Here is a 15,392-nt window from a genome sequence, read left to right as displayed (position 1 = left end):
TAAAGATGCTTCAGAGCAAGAACGTTAGAGTGGGAACTAGGATTGGTATGTGGTCATTTCCTATGACCTAAGGAATAAATAATATCGCTAGAGAGAACACTGGGAAATAAAGTAGGGAGTTGAGAAAAATAAGTGAAAACATTACTTTAAAAAATTACCCACCCCTCTCAAAAAAATTTAACTGGAATTCTTTGTCAACATCCAAGTCTTAAATATGTTTAATGTTCATCAAGCTATGAGATAGTTATAACAGGTGATGTCAGGTTTTTAAATAATACTGATGATGACAGTTACCGTTTGTTGAGAGCTCACTGTGTTGTAGAAGTCAGGATAAGGGGTACACATTGACTCCCTTAATCAGCATATTATCCCCATTTTACAGACAAGAAAACTGACACTTAGTGTGGTTAAGTAATTTGTCCAAAATCCCAGAGATAGAGATGGATGGAGCTAGTATTCAAACCATACCACCCCCCAGCATAATTTGGGCCTGAACAGCAAGGCTGATGGCCACCTCCCCTGCTGGCCAGAGTAAGGATCTGGCAGACAGCCTGCCTTGGTCTTGACGGTCTTGGAAACATGCACATCAGAGAGTCCGAGAAGGCTGGAGAGAGACAAAATGGTGTGTTTGGCTCATTGCTAACATTTACCCCAGGAATGTACCATGGAAGGCTCATTGGCTCCCCTCTGAGACCCTCGATCTCCGGGTATTACCCACTCCAGGCAAGTTGATAGAATGGACCCCTGCTTGGCAGGTTTCCTGGTTTTCTTCAGCCTGAGAACATGTGACCATATTTGGGGCTGGAAAGTGTGCTCGTTGCCTGAGGGTGCTGGGGCCTGGCTGCGGTGACAAGGTTGTACCAGGAGCAAGGCCAGGATGGGAGGGCAAAGTCAGAACTAAGAGGAAGTCCCGCCTTCCTCCATCAGATCTGATTAGAGTGGTGAGGATGGATGGGGATCTGAGCCCCAAACCATGCAGCTGGAGAAGAGATGAGCATCATCGGTGAGCCCTGAGTCTGAACTGGACAACTCTTTATCTGGTGACTGTCACATATGGGCAGATGCGTAAACAGGCTGGGCTGGGCTGGGCTGGGCTGAAGTCTCAGCTTCCATGTACCCGGGCCCAGAGAGACTGAGCACCTACAGGGGAGGCCTGGTGTGTCACAAGAGGAAACAGATCCAAAGTTAAGTGGGAGAGAGCAGCTCACTCTCATGGAGAGGTGGGGAGAGGTGCTCCCAGGGACCTTGCCCACTTATCTTTCCAGCCCTCTCTGGATCACAGAGTTGGACCTACAGTGGGTGTTCAGTAGATGTCTGTTGATGAATGACTGCCTCAATCAGTGACTGAATTTTTGGAGTCTCTTGGCAAGATTGTGGGAGAAGTAAAAATCAAATGTATGTTATATTTGTTAAAATTTGTTAAAATTAGACTTGCTGCTAGTAACAGACATCTGAACTGACAGTTGCTATAAACAATTGAAGATTTGTTTTTCTGTCATGTGACATGGAGTCTTGAGGTCAAGAATCCCAGGGAGGTATGGCAGCTTCATGGTCACCAGGGATCCGGCCTCCTTTAGTCTTTCTGTTCTTCTATCTTAAGCTTATGAATTCCACACCAAAGATTACCTCATGGTGACAAGATGGCTGATGGAACTCACTTATCACATCCATGTTCTTGGTGGAAAAAGGAGGAAGGGGTGAAAGACAAGCTTCCCAGAAGCCTCAAATGACTTCACTGACATTTTATTGACCACTTATAATTGCAAAGGAGACTAGGAAATAGGTTCTTTTATCTGGGCACATTGTCAGTCTGAGTAAAATGTTTCTGTTAGTAAGGAAGAAGAGAAGAATGAATAGTAGGTAAACAACTGCAGACTGTCTTGCAAGATTCAGTCTTCTTGATGGAGGAGGAACAGAAGGAAAGGAATTCACCAAGGTAATTCCTGTCTTGTTCCTGTCCTGTGAGATGCACATCTTTGAGACATTCTTTATTGTGGCCTGATGATGCGGCACATACAATGTGAGGGTGCCTGGGGCACATAATTAGTTTCATTGCTATTCAAATCCAACTGCCAAGGGCTTGGTTAATTGCATTGACTTCTCCTTCATTATTTTCAGCTATTTAAAGAGTCTCTAAGAATGCCCAGGCTTTATTTCTTAATGAAGCTTCTGCTGAAAAATGGAATCTGACAGGTATGTGGACAGAAATGCCCTGCAGTGGCTGGCAGAGCTGCATGCGTTAGCCAGGCAGGTAGATGGAGAGATAGGCAGATAAAGTCTCCAGTAAACACCCAGTATTACCCAACAGCAAACTTACTGCCTCTCGCTGACTCAGACAGGCTCTTACAGGATATTTAATAACTTTTGCTACACAGAATACAAGAGTTTCTCACTTTTTTTTAAGTCTACAAAAATTAAAGCTACCGTGTAAGACAAGTGCCAAATTTGCACTCACATGTTTGTTCAGCTTTCTTTGCTTTTTCCCCCAAATTAAAACCAAATAGACATTCTTGGTTCTCCCAAGATGGCAACCCAAGAACAGACCATGTGTTCTCAGATAAAGAGGGCTCCGTTGACCCACGGAGAGTGTAAGGGGCTGGATATTTTCCAGTTTTCTTTAGCCTGGGGCTAGGGAAGCTGGAGTGAGGTTTCTGGAGAGGAGAGGCAGGGATGTGAAATGGGAGCCCTGAGGACTCCTGTGCCCACTGTAGCCTTGAAGGATTGCTGAAGGGGTGGACCACCTCCTGCTGAAACCATCAGCTTCTGGGCATAGTGGAAATGACCAGTTCTTGAAGGAGACAGAGATTCTCCAAAACCCCAAAGCTCTCCAGTATTCCAATATCTGGGGAAAGACTCAGTAAAAGGAGAGAATAAATTCTTCCTATCATTCACACTGGTCATTATTTACAAACATTCTTCCTTTCCAATTTCACTGTAAACTCTATACAAACAGGGAATGTCTTTCTTGCTCTCTCTTCTAGGTCTTTGCCCAAAACATAAATAGTGCTCAGTAAGTATTTGTTGAATGACTATGTAGATAACATCACCTACTTTCTTTATGGAACAATGTCCAACGTGGCTTCTCCTATCCCCTTTACTTCTAGGCTTTTGACCTATTTTCTCCTGGGCATTTTCTTTGTGTATTTATTAGTGGTTGAGATTATATTATATATAAATACACAATTGTGTATCATGTAATATGCACTAAACTGTTAAATACAATTGTGCATGGTGGTTTATGGAGTAGTAGTATAGCATAAGCATGTTCCTATATGTGTTCATACAGGTTAAGCTGCTGTAATAAAAAGACCCCAAGATACATAAATTTAATGAAATAGAATTTATTTATCTCCCATGTGACAGTCTAAAGACAGGCGAGGCTAGGGTAGGTAGGCAGTTCTGCACAGAGCCATCCGGGGAACAGGCCAGAAGGGCAACGCTCTTCTTTGACACGTGGTCTCCATGTCTTGATCCCAGGTGGATCCCCCAGTTTTCATCATTTCCAAGCCAGGGAGGAGGGAAAAAAAAGAACAGGGGACAAATAGCTTCCTCATAAAAACATAACCCAGAAGGTGTACACTTTACTCAGGCTTACATCTCATTGGCCAAAATTTAAAATATTGCTATACCTAGCTTCAAGGGAGGCTGGAAGTTGTCTCCAGCTGAACATCATATGTGGGATCAATGTTTCGAAATATTCCATGAATATCAATCTTTATTCTTTTTTATCCATTTTTATCCAACAGAAAACATCTTTTTTATCCATTTTTCTGATGATGGGCACTTAGGTTGTTACCATAACCTTGGTTATTGTGAATATTGCTACATGCACACGGGGATGCAGATTTCTCTCCCATAACATCTTTTTTATCCATTTTTCTGATTCCAAATGAGAAATTGGAATCCCTGGGAATGCTTGAAAGTGCCTGAAATCATAAGTTATTTTTAAAAGACTTCCAATATTCTTCCTGGAGAGTTAAGTTTTTCCCACTTCCCCAATTGCTTTACTGAGTTTTCTTTTCAGGATTTGGAAAAACACAAAAATTCCCCAAGAACATTGGGAAGGGATTCTTACATGGAAACCTTAGGGTGAGTGTGGGTGGGTGCATTGAGTAGGGAAGTTGTATTACTGAAAGACAGGAGAGAGTGAATTCTGGGAGAGATCTCTGTTCAGGACCAGCTCTATAATTTCTGGGCTCAGTGCTAAATGAAAATGTGGGGTTTCCTTACTCAAACTTTATTAAGAATTTCCAGATGGTGGCCATGGAGAATCAAACCAAATGTGGGGCCCTCTAAGCACGGAACGTGCTTAATTGCACAGCTCACACACCCATGAAGCTGGCCCTGCCTCTGCTACATGCACCATGGTGTCTAAAAATCTTTGTTAATACCATTTTAAGTGGCCGTATAGTATTCCATTGCATAGATTTACCATTATTTATACAACTATTTCTGTATTCTGGGAAATTTTGGTGACTTTTAACTTAGCAATCTTATCTACAGGTTTCAGTTATTATCCCATTCTTAGAATTGGTTTGATCTCAGGATATGTATGGAAACTTTGGGTTTTCTGCCCAGGATGGGAAACCTTAGCTTTGACACCCCTTAAGAGATGCAGACTGCTAGACTGCTGTCCAGGTGTGGCCTGTTACCCAGAGCTGAAGCGTGAGCTATGGCTAAACAGGCAGAAACCAGGACCAGATGGGAACTTGGAACAGGAAGACAGCATCATCAGCAATATCCACAGGCAAATCAAGCCAAGGCTGGGTGGGATGACGTCAGTAAGGGCAGAGTGGCAGGCACAGCAAACGTGGGCCTGTCCTCAGAAATAGGACCAGGACAAGCTCCCTGGGGAGTGTTGTCAGCCAAGGGAAGCTGTTGCCTTTGGCCTGGGGCTGCCTGGTTCATCCTGAGTTCTTCCCCAGGCACATCCCTGAGCAGATCTGCCGGACTTCAAAGAGCTCTCTCTGTCCATGTTGGATGATCGTCTCTCTCATAAACTCTGGCAAGGCTAGGAGCTCAGTTGTTAGGGGCTTGGAGAGGAGGGTGACACTTCTCTGGGACTCCCGAATCTCCCACAGGCCTCTTTATGATAACATTTTGTTCAGAGCAAATGAACACGTCCTCTTTGGCTGACGTGTTTAGCAAGAACAGACCAGTGTGACAGAGCAGGAGGCACTACAGTTGAGGGTGGGGGGAAGCACAGGAATGCTGCCTCTGTGGCCAAAGACATCTCTGACACTGTCCTTTACAACCTAAATGATCTCAGGGGACTCACTGAGCCTTTCTGTGCCTCTATTTCCTCATCTGTAAAGTGGGGCCACTGACCCATTTCAGGGGTCAACACGCTTTTTCTGTAAAGGCTTTTTCTACCACATTGTAAATATCTTAGATTTTGCAGGTCATGGGATTTTTTGTTGAGTTTTCTTCTTTAAAATAACATTTAAAACCTACTGTCTTCAAACTGTAAAGTATATAATAGAGTGTTGTTAACTACAGCCACCATGCTTCACATAATCCCAGAATACATTCATCTTGTAACTGGAAGTGTACATATCTTTTGACCAGCATCTCCCTCATGTACCCCAACCCTTCATCCCTGGCAAATACCGTCCACTCTGTTTCTGAGTTCAGCCTTTTTAGATCCCACACACAGGTGAGAACCTGCAGTATATGTCTTTCTCTGTTGGACTTGTTTTACTTAAGCTAATGCCCTCAAGCTCTATCAATATTACTACACATGGCAGGATTTTCTTTGTATTTATGGCTGAATTACAGACACATATAATATTATGTCACATTCATTTCATTTTTTGACTTGAAATCAATCTGTCATATACAATGGTGAAGAGAAGCCGTACATATTGATCATGATGATGCGATGTGTCTGTCTTATAATATGATTCCACTCTGGTGCTAGTTAACATTGCTCTCACATCACATAATTATTATTTTGTGTTTGAGGTGGCAATACTTAAGATCTAGTCTCTTCGCAGGTTTGGTTACTTAATTCAGTATTGTTGACTATGTCCACTCTACCAGGCATTAGACCTCCACAAGTTATCTACTAGTTGCAAGTTCGTACCCTTAACCAACATCTCCCCTATTCCACCTACCAGCCTCTGGTAACCACCATTTTACTGTTTTCATGAGTTTGGCTTTTACAGATTCCACATAAAAGTAATATCATGCAGTATTTGTCTTTCCTTGTCTGACTTGCCTTACTTAACATAATGTCCTCAAGGTCCATGCATGTTGGTGCCAATGTCAGAATTTTCTTTTATCTCATGCCTGAATAACATTCCATTATATATATGTGTGTGTGTAATATATATACATATATATAAAACATCTTTTTTATCCATTTTTCTGATGATGGGCACTTAGGTTGTTACCATAACCTTGGTTATTGTGAATATTGCTACATGCACACGGGGATGCAGATTTCTCTCCCATAACATCTTTTTTATCCATTTTTCTGATGATGGGCACTTAGGTTGTTACCATAACCTTGGTTATTGTGAATATTGCTACATGCACACGGGGATGCAGATTTCTCTCCAATATGGGGCATAGGGTTCTGTGGCAACTACTGAGATCTGCCCTTAGTGTAAAAGCAGCCAAAGACAATATGTAAATGAATGGCAGGGGCTGTGTCAGTAAAACTGTATTTACAAAGACAGGTGGCTGACCACAGTTTGCTGACCCCTGCCCTTTTCACATGTTATGAGAATTAAATGAGATAGTGCATGTAGAATGCTTCCTACAGGCCCTCCATAAAGGGCATTACTCTCGTGTGGCACAGGGAGAGCCAGAGAGGAGTGTGTGAAGAGTCACAGCTTCTCTGGCTGTAAAATGTGGCTCTTCAGTTGTTAACAAGATACCCAAAGGGGCCTCTTCATCCACTTTTTCTTCCTGGGCGCCAAAATGCCAAATGGAGGGATCTTGACATTCTTCTAAGCAGACATGACACAGACCACTTCTCATTGTACATTCTCCTTGTAATTATTTTTGCAGATGAATGCTTTCTAAAACATAATTGCAGAAACATGGCTGCTAACATGAGAAGAGTCTTTGAGAATTTTCCAGCTCTTCTTTTCCATACTGTATGTTCTTAAAAGAACACCCTCCTCTTGAATGTTGTCAGCTTGGTCCGGCAGGTGTTGAATGCCCTGGGGAGGAATTCTCTTCAGTCTGAGGCCCCTGGGTGAACTGCAAAAGATTGGAGGTAGCTCTGCATGATGGTATCTCCAGGACTGAAACAGAAATTGATTCCTGCAATTATTTTCATCATAGAGTCTTCAAAAGGGGATATTAAGATGGAGATCCTGATCTAGTCTAAGGTAGGATCTAGGAATCTGTCATTAAATAATAATAATAATTTAAATAACCTATCCCCAGGTGATTGTTCTGCTCAGCCAAGAACCTGCTCAGCTCTTGGTTGGCCTCCTGGCTGTGCTTACCTCCCCTGTGATATTCCAAACCCCAAACCCCACACCTGCTTGATTTGCCTCATCTTTTCTTTGTCCACTCGCTTGCTATGTGAGCCAGAAGGCAGAGGGCTTCGAAGGCACGTTCATACCTGCAGCAATGGCTCTGCAATCCAAGGAGGAAATAATTTCACACTGGCTGGGCCACCCGGGAATGCAGGAATGTGTGAGCTCAGCCTGTGGACTCGGGAGAGCATCAGACAGGGAGGATTTCAGTGTTTCCAAGTCAATGCCGAAGGCTCATACATTGGTGGATGGGAAAGTCATTGATTTTTCTTGAGATAATAACTCAAGTGTTTTTGTTCAGTGTCTTTCAGAACCAAAACCTTGTCTGATTTTACTTTTGCTTTGCTTTGTTTTGTTTCTTGTTTGTTGTTCTGAGAAGAAAAAGCTCGCCTGACTAAAGCAAAATCTCACTGTTTCATTTTTCAGTAGCTCCTGGGGTCAGGCTGGTCCATCCCTCTGTCAAATACATGGATTCTTCAATAGATATTTAACGAGCACCTACTGTGTGTCAAGTGTTCAGTAAATCAAGGTTGTTGTCTGGCCTTGATGCCCCACTTTCTGTACCCAAGTCTTGCTTTATTCCCAGTGAGCAAGTCTTTTTTTCCTCCCATGGACTGAGTGCCGGCCACGTAACATGGTGCTAATGTTTCACAACTGCTATCCGATTTGCCCTTCTTATAACCCTGGCAGGTAATACCCATGGTGCTCATATGACAGATGAGGACACTGAGGCTCAAAAGAGATTATTTGCCTGGGCTTCAGAGCCAAGATGCTGCCGCCAAAGCTGGTGCTCCTTACACCTGCCCTACGTAGACTGCTACCTTGTACTGCACCTTCTGTGACTACCTTTAATTGTGCTCCTGGGTCAGATCTCATCTGCTCCTTTAGGCCCTCAGCCCCAGGCTCTAAAAATCAAGTATCCTTTCACCATCACGCATTGCATGAGGAAATGGGACATTCATAGCCAAAGGACCAGCTGTGCAACTAGGAAACCATTCCTTTCCCTCCAGGTTGTCTGTCCTTCTGGGAAATCACGACATCTTTCTTTCTAAACTAGTAGTTCTCAAAGTTTGTGATATGGTCTCTGTGCTAGCAGTAACAGCATCATCAAAGAACTTATAAATGCAGATTTGCAGGTCCCACCTTGACATACTGAATCAGAATATCTCAGGAAGGCTCAGGAATTGTGTTTAGAATGTTCTCTGGGTGACTCTGATGCACACTGAAGTTTGAGAACCACTGGCTTAGATCTGACAGCTCACGTGCTTCGGTATCAATAACATGCACTTATTGCCAACTATGGATGTATGAGGTATCCCAACAAAAAACAAAAAACAAAAAGGGCAGTTGAGGGGTCACTTCTGCATTTAATAATTTGGAAACACTGTATATTCTGCTGCTGTCTTGGAAATTCATAAAGATGTATGACACCAGCATATTCAAGACCAGGTCCTCCTGCAGTAGAGAATCCTGTTTCAATTTACTTAACCAGCCTTTCCTAAACTCATTTCAAATTTAAACCTTGGACTCTTTCTTTCACAAAATACCTGTTGATATACCAAGGAACTAGTAATAAATAACACTCTTTGGGAAGAGTTGATCATCATGATCCTCAACAGAATATGGCCCTCGCTTCGAGCATGTTCGTCAGAATGAAATATCCAAAAGCCCTATCAGAAATTCATGAACATCAAGAAAAAATTGTTTCAAAAATCGTGTTTAGATCCATACAGACTCTGTTGCAAAACTCCAAGGGACAGCCCTATGTGAGTGGAGCGCCCTAGTGTTGTACAATGCTGCAGCCTGGACCTATAGCCACATCCTGAATTAATGAAAGGCTTAAGAACTAAAATGTTTCCATCTAAACCAAAAATAATTTAGAATTGAGGTGTTGTAAGTTGGGGGCAAGGAAAGGATTTCTAAAATACTTAACTCTTTTAAACTGCATGTAAAATATTTCAGGATGAATTTCAGCAACTGTAACTATTCCAGTAAATGAAATTTTGTTGGATATAGTCATGTTTCTGCTCCTTATATCTAGCTCATTTCACAATTACAAAGCATTTGATGAGAATATTTTGTATTTAGGTAATGTTTTTCATCCCTAAGTCGCAAGAATCTACCAGAGAGATGATTGGCAAGAAAATTCCCCAACATGTAGGTCTCCTCCCCATGGTGGGATGGTAAATTTCTAACAGAAGCAGGAACTTTGCAGACACTGAAGACGCTAGCTAGCTGCTGGAGACAGTAGCAAAGCTGATCAGCATACAGAGGAACCAGCAACCTGGGCCACATGACTATGGGCTTCATATTTCCATGAATTCATTTAAGAAAATTAAAAAGGATCGCTATTTCTTGTTCTCTTTGTGGTGCCCTAAGAATTTCACATTTAATCAGGAGATACTTGCTACCTCCAGAACCCAGTCATGCCTGAGAAGTGCCCCAAGTGACTTTGGATTAGAAGCTGATTCCAGATTCAGTGGGGAACCAGAAATGCTAGATGCACATTAAAGCTGGGTGTAGGGAGATGGTGAGAGGGGCTAGCTTTGAGTTCCCTTCTGCTTAGCAGGTGACTTCTTTTTCTCTTATTTTCAAAGAAAGTTTATTACATTCTCCCTCATGAGAGGAGTACATTCTTATTAGAGAAAATTTGGTGAAAATAGAAATGCAAGAAGCAAAGAAACTCCCATCACCCAAAGGGAATCACTATTAGCAATCTGGTGTACTTCCCTCCAGTCTTTTTTCTATGCATTTAAAAAAAAGAATTAAGATCATGCTGTATGTACAATCCTGATTCCAGGGTTTTGTAGTACAAGCTAGGCATGTGTCCATGTATTATCAAATCCTGCATAAACAAATGAGAGCACACACTCTCAGAGGGCAAGGACCAGGTCTATCTTTCTCATCATAGTGATCCTGGGACCTAGTGCTGAGCCTGACACACAGTATTGTTACTGAAAAAAGTAGAATTGGCAATACCTCATTGAGTGGATGCCAGAATACATGTAACTCTCTCTATAATGTGGACATTAAAGTTGCCTCCAATTTTTCCACTGTTACAGGTAATGCTGCAAATCTGTTGTGCTTAGTTTTTTCTATATTAGGATTATTATCTGTAGAAGATACTATCAGCATCCCATTCCTAGGCTTTTCCCTGAAGACTGTCCTTGGATAGTCTGCTGGCATCCTAAGTCACCTGCCTGAACTTGTCCTCTGGCCATGGTTATACTTGGCCTACATACATGTGGAACAGCCTGGACATGTCAACATTAATGTCCTGGGCTCCCCTCAGTCAATGGGGAAAGGAATTTCAGCTTCCTTGCTCCTGAGGTTGACAACTGAAAGGTCTGTTCTACACAGTCTATCAGACAGTCCTCATGGGATTGGGCCCTAGTTACCCACAGTGTCCAATTCATTAGCGTCTCCATCGTATTGTCTCTCCTCTCATTGCCCTTTCCCACATTCCCTGATTCCTCACCATGTTTGTTGAGATCACCTCCCAAAGAAACTATTCACAAGCACCGAATCCTTGTCTCAGGCTCTGCTTCTGGGAGATTCTGACCTAATTAATTGACTTTGGATAGTCTCAGAACTAGAATTACTGAGTCAAACCAGATGACTTCTTTAAAGATTTAGGATATATATTGATGAGCAAGTCATTTCTATGTAGGGGTTTTCAAAGCTCTTTACCAACCCTCAAGTTTACTTTAAGAATTTGGACAACTGGACATTTAGGAAGAAGAGGAAAAGAAGTCAAAGCACTCACCTGCTGGGCTTGCGCTGTAGGATTGTTAAGCAGTTTCATTCGAGTTTGTTCTTCTGTGGTTCACTTTTCTCTGTTGTTTGCCTGGCTTCATTTTCTTCTGTGTTCTCGGACAGAGGCCACTGGTTATAGAATTCTCTCTTTTGTCTCTGCAAGTGGAAAAGGAGGGGGAATTGAAGGCAGCAGAGAAAAGAACTTGGGAGGAAGGACAAGTGTGATGTCTCTTTGGAATATTTCAGCCTTGATTCTGTATTACAAGCAGAGTTTGGTATTTGGTATTTTCAGAGGAAATGGAAAGAAAGAGCCTGGGCTATAAGCAGATTTTTGTCATTATTGGACCCTTGAAATCTGTGAGGAGTGTAGACAGTTATGTTCCAACATACAGCTACATGTTTGGGGATTGTTATAGTGACCCAGAAAGCATGGTTTCTCCAGGGAGACAGAGGAGTTTTCCACCTGCTTTATTGCTGAGGCCATGGCTGCACATGGGAAGAGCACTAAGGCTTTTGTTCTGAAAATGAGTGACAAATAACGCTCTTCAGACTAAGATTCACTAGATATTCCAAGAAGGCATAGTCAACCTTGGCTGGATGGACACTGAAGACAGAAACTTGAGAAGTTTTAGCACTCACCTTTTGTGTGTAGGTAAGAAATCCCTTCTATCCAGTGTTTGTACATCATGTGGTGTTTTTTTGTTTGTCTGGTTTTATTTTTTACAGAAGAAAGAGAAGGATGCCTGGGTCAATGTCAGTACCAAGGCGGTTATTAAGTTGGACATGTCCCCCCTCCAACCAGAAAATGTCAGATGCCTTCCAATTGTCTAGGTCCATACCATCTTTTTAGAAACTCCCCAAATAAGCTCTGCTCCCCTCTGCAGGATCCTAGCTTACTCATAAATCAATTGGGAGGGAAGAGACCCCTAGCCACCCTCAAACTTGGTGCCCAGTGCCTGCAGGAGCAACTCCAGCAGAGCTCCAAGTTTGGCTGCAAAGGGAGTCCCCAGTATTGTGGGGGAGCACCCTGTGTGGCAGAGAGATCAGATGTCCTTTCCCTTCTGGAAGAAGCTAGACAACACATTCCAGCTTCCCCACCAGTCAGGTGGGACCATGTAATTGCCAGAGTGACAGGTACATCACTGCCAGGTCTAGCTCCTGAGTTTTGTGCCCTTCTCCATACTCCATCTTTCTGCCATTGTTGCAACTGGAAGGGCAGGACCCCTAGACCTCAGAGGACAGAGGAATAACAAGATTATGGAAGCCTGGTCCCTGAGTCATGGCTTGGGAGTGACCTGCCCAGGAGAGCTGCCCGCTAGTGACATCAACATGGGACATCATATAAGAAATCATCTTTCATCATGTTAAGCCACTGACATTTTGGAGCTGTTTCTTATGGCAGTTAATCTACCCTGACTTAGACATCGTGAAAGTACTGGTTGTTTCCTGGCCTGTGTATGAGTTCACCTGGATAGTAGTCAATGATGCTATTTGTCCCGCCAAGGTTACTCACAGGAAGGCGCATTCAATCACAAAAGTTATAAGAGCATATGAAAAGCATGCGACAAGTACCCATTCTACGTATCATGGGCGCACAGCCACTGGGGTGTCCAGCTCAGCCGAGGTGGGAGGGATGACAGCAACGCGACATGGAAAGAGCAGGGCATGCAACCCACAAACACCACACTGGGGCCTGGCCTGCCTCTGCCTAGCATTGTATTTAGGGAAGCATCAGTCTGACATCCAAAAGCAGCTCAGAAACAGTCAAATCTATACTGCAGTCCCTTAAGAAACCATACACAAGGTGAAGCAAAACTTCTTAAAATTCTTTTTATTCCCTTATCTCTCTGTGATATAATTCACACATGCATAGCAGCTCTTCCCAAATCTCTCTCCCCCTTGTGCCAAACTCATCCCCCTGAAACCTCTCTTTAAACCCACCCCAAGCTGTCCCTCTCTCCTCCCCTGCTCCCCCCACCTCCCTTTTCAGAGCCACTCTTTTGCCCCAGTTAGTAACTCCCCACTTTGTAGCTGTAAATTGAGCCAGGCTTTCTGCCACTCCTCAATATTTCCTGTTCCAGCTCATGGGCTCAATTGATGAGTTGATCAGAGATGCAGAAAAGTCTGTGAACTGAGAATTCTTAAGGGCGGCCTTCAGGGGTGGCCGTGAATGTTCATGAATTATTATCATTATTATTATTGTTATCATTATTATGATTATTACAAACAGATTGATTGTTAATTCTGCTCCCTCTGAGTTAGGTGACCTGGAGGAAATCTTTGACTCCCTTAGCCTCAGTTTCCTCCCCTGTAAAATGGGGGATAGAACTTCACAGGCTCTTGCAGGGGGTGAAGATGATGTAGGACATGAAAGTGGTCAGCACACAGCTGGCAGGCAACGATGTTGCTTTTCCTGCCCTTTCTGAACTTGCGGCTCTTCTGCTCTATGTGAGGAGAATCAGACGTGCGGACCCAGCCCAAAGGCACCAAGGGTAAACTGAGGCCCCAGCAGTCAGCAGCGCCTGGGCGTGATGCCAGCTTCCTGGATCTTACTCCTGAGTTTCCTGGTCAACTTTCAAGTGACCTTGAAGGGAGAACTCTTTTCCCTGTGCCTCCAGCTGAGCGTTCCCACCACGGGGGAAACATGCCCACCCTTTCTCCCCCAGGGTGGGTTGTGAAGGTTAATGAATTGGTATTTGTGAAGTGCTTTGAGATCGTGGATGAAAGGCCCTATGAAGTCAAATGCGACCGGATGATTATTAAATTGCCTTGCCTGAGGTCAGACAGCGCAGGAACAGGGGAGCCGGGGAGGGAAGACACATTCCCTTTCTTCCACTCCCCTGCTAGAACAACTAAAACCGTAACCTGTTCTTGTTAAGATGGGCCTGTCCCTCTGTGGGTGGATGTCCTCGGGCCTTCACATCCTGTCTCCTTTATTCCGAGCACCCTGGTCGGCTCCAGACTCGGGCGCCTCACCAGCGCTGCTCATTGGAATGCCAAACAGCCGCCCTGCTCTTGGGGAGAGCTCTGGCTTGCAGGGATTTTAATAGCTTAGGGAGGCTGTGGTGTGAGGGATGAAGAGTCACACTTGACCCCAAGACCCTTCTTGAGAAAGAAGGGACAGTCTTTCCTAAGCCAACCAGGCACCAAAACTGAGGATGCATTTGGGGGTCGTATTCCATACCACCAGCCAAGTCCTACACCCCATTTTCTTTTCTCTTTTTTCCTCCTTTCCATTCAACCAGCCTAGCAGTTGCAGTATTTGTTTTACAAACATCTCCTCCACACCTTTGTCTTTTCCTTCCCCCGCGTTGGCGGTTGTATAGACACCTCATTGCAATTCAGACACCTGTCACTTTTGGATGTCAGCGTGGCTGTTGCCACACTGATTATTAAGATGAAGAAAAAAAATTCAGTGCCATATAAATAAAAAATTAGAGACTGTCCCGTTGTGTAAAAGGGACCCACCTTCCAACCCCAGATCTCGGCAAAGCAACATTCCCTCCGTTTCTTGGGTATCCCAGCTACGCGGAACGCTTATAACACCGTGTTTTTAGTGATTAAGTGGTTAATGATTTAATGAACTAAAAAAAAAAAATCTCATTTGTTGCTTCCCCTGGACTTGGAAAAAACCTCAAAGAGCTGATTTTCTGTGTACCTCAGTCCAATATTGCTACCTGCTGGGATACGAACACAGTCTCTAAATAAATTGCTAGTGGCCTTAGGCGGGTGGTAGAGTCTCTCTTTGATCCTGCTCGAGCGGGTGAAGTCGAATGTTCGATCAATCAATCACATTCATAACTTGCAGCTACAATCGGGCTGACAACAGCCTATTATTTATTTTTAAAATCATATATTTCATTATTGCAAAACACACAGGCCCTCACGAGGGGGAAGAGACTAAATTATTGATAAGCCATATAGATGACGGAGTTTGTTGTTTCTGACATGCTTGTCACTAACTATTGTCAGGAAGAATTTACTAAGATGCAGAGCCAGGAAAGTTGGCCAGAAATGTGTGTTGCGCCCGAGCAGAGATGGGGAGAAGAAACTCTAATGGCCTCTCTCTCTCTCTTGAATTCTTGTGGGTAAGAGGCAGCTGAAGGCAGAACAGGTTTCTATTGCAAAGCAAGACTTGAA

General features: G+C 43.5%; 1 long non-coding RNA gene across 1 annotated transcript in view; it reads right to left on the bottom strand.

Annotated features, from left to right (window-relative positions):
• Nucleotides 1-6,980: 6,980 nt before the first annotated feature.
• The window catches only part of LOC108384362 (uncharacterized), a 46,797-nt gene continuing 38,385 nt past the window's right edge, over nucleotides 6,981-15,392 (bottom strand). Inside the window, exons 3-4 of the long non-coding RNA XR_001850000.3 lie at nucleotides 11,263-11,408; nucleotides 6,981-7,256 (exon numbers count right to left, since the gene is read on the bottom strand). This is a non-coding gene — a long non-coding RNA (uncharacterized lncRNA). The remainder of the gene's footprint in view (nucleotides 7,257-11,262; nucleotides 11,409-15,392) is intronic.

Source organism: Manis javanica, chromosome 7, assembly GCF_040802235.1.
Source record: "Manis javanica isolate MJ-LG chromosome 7, MJ_LKY, whole genome shotgun sequence".
In the NCBI taxonomy this organism is placed as follows: Eukaryota; Metazoa; Chordata; class Mammalia; order Pholidota; family Manidae; genus Manis; species Manis javanica.
This window is presented reverse-complemented; position numbering and strand designations above follow the sequence as displayed.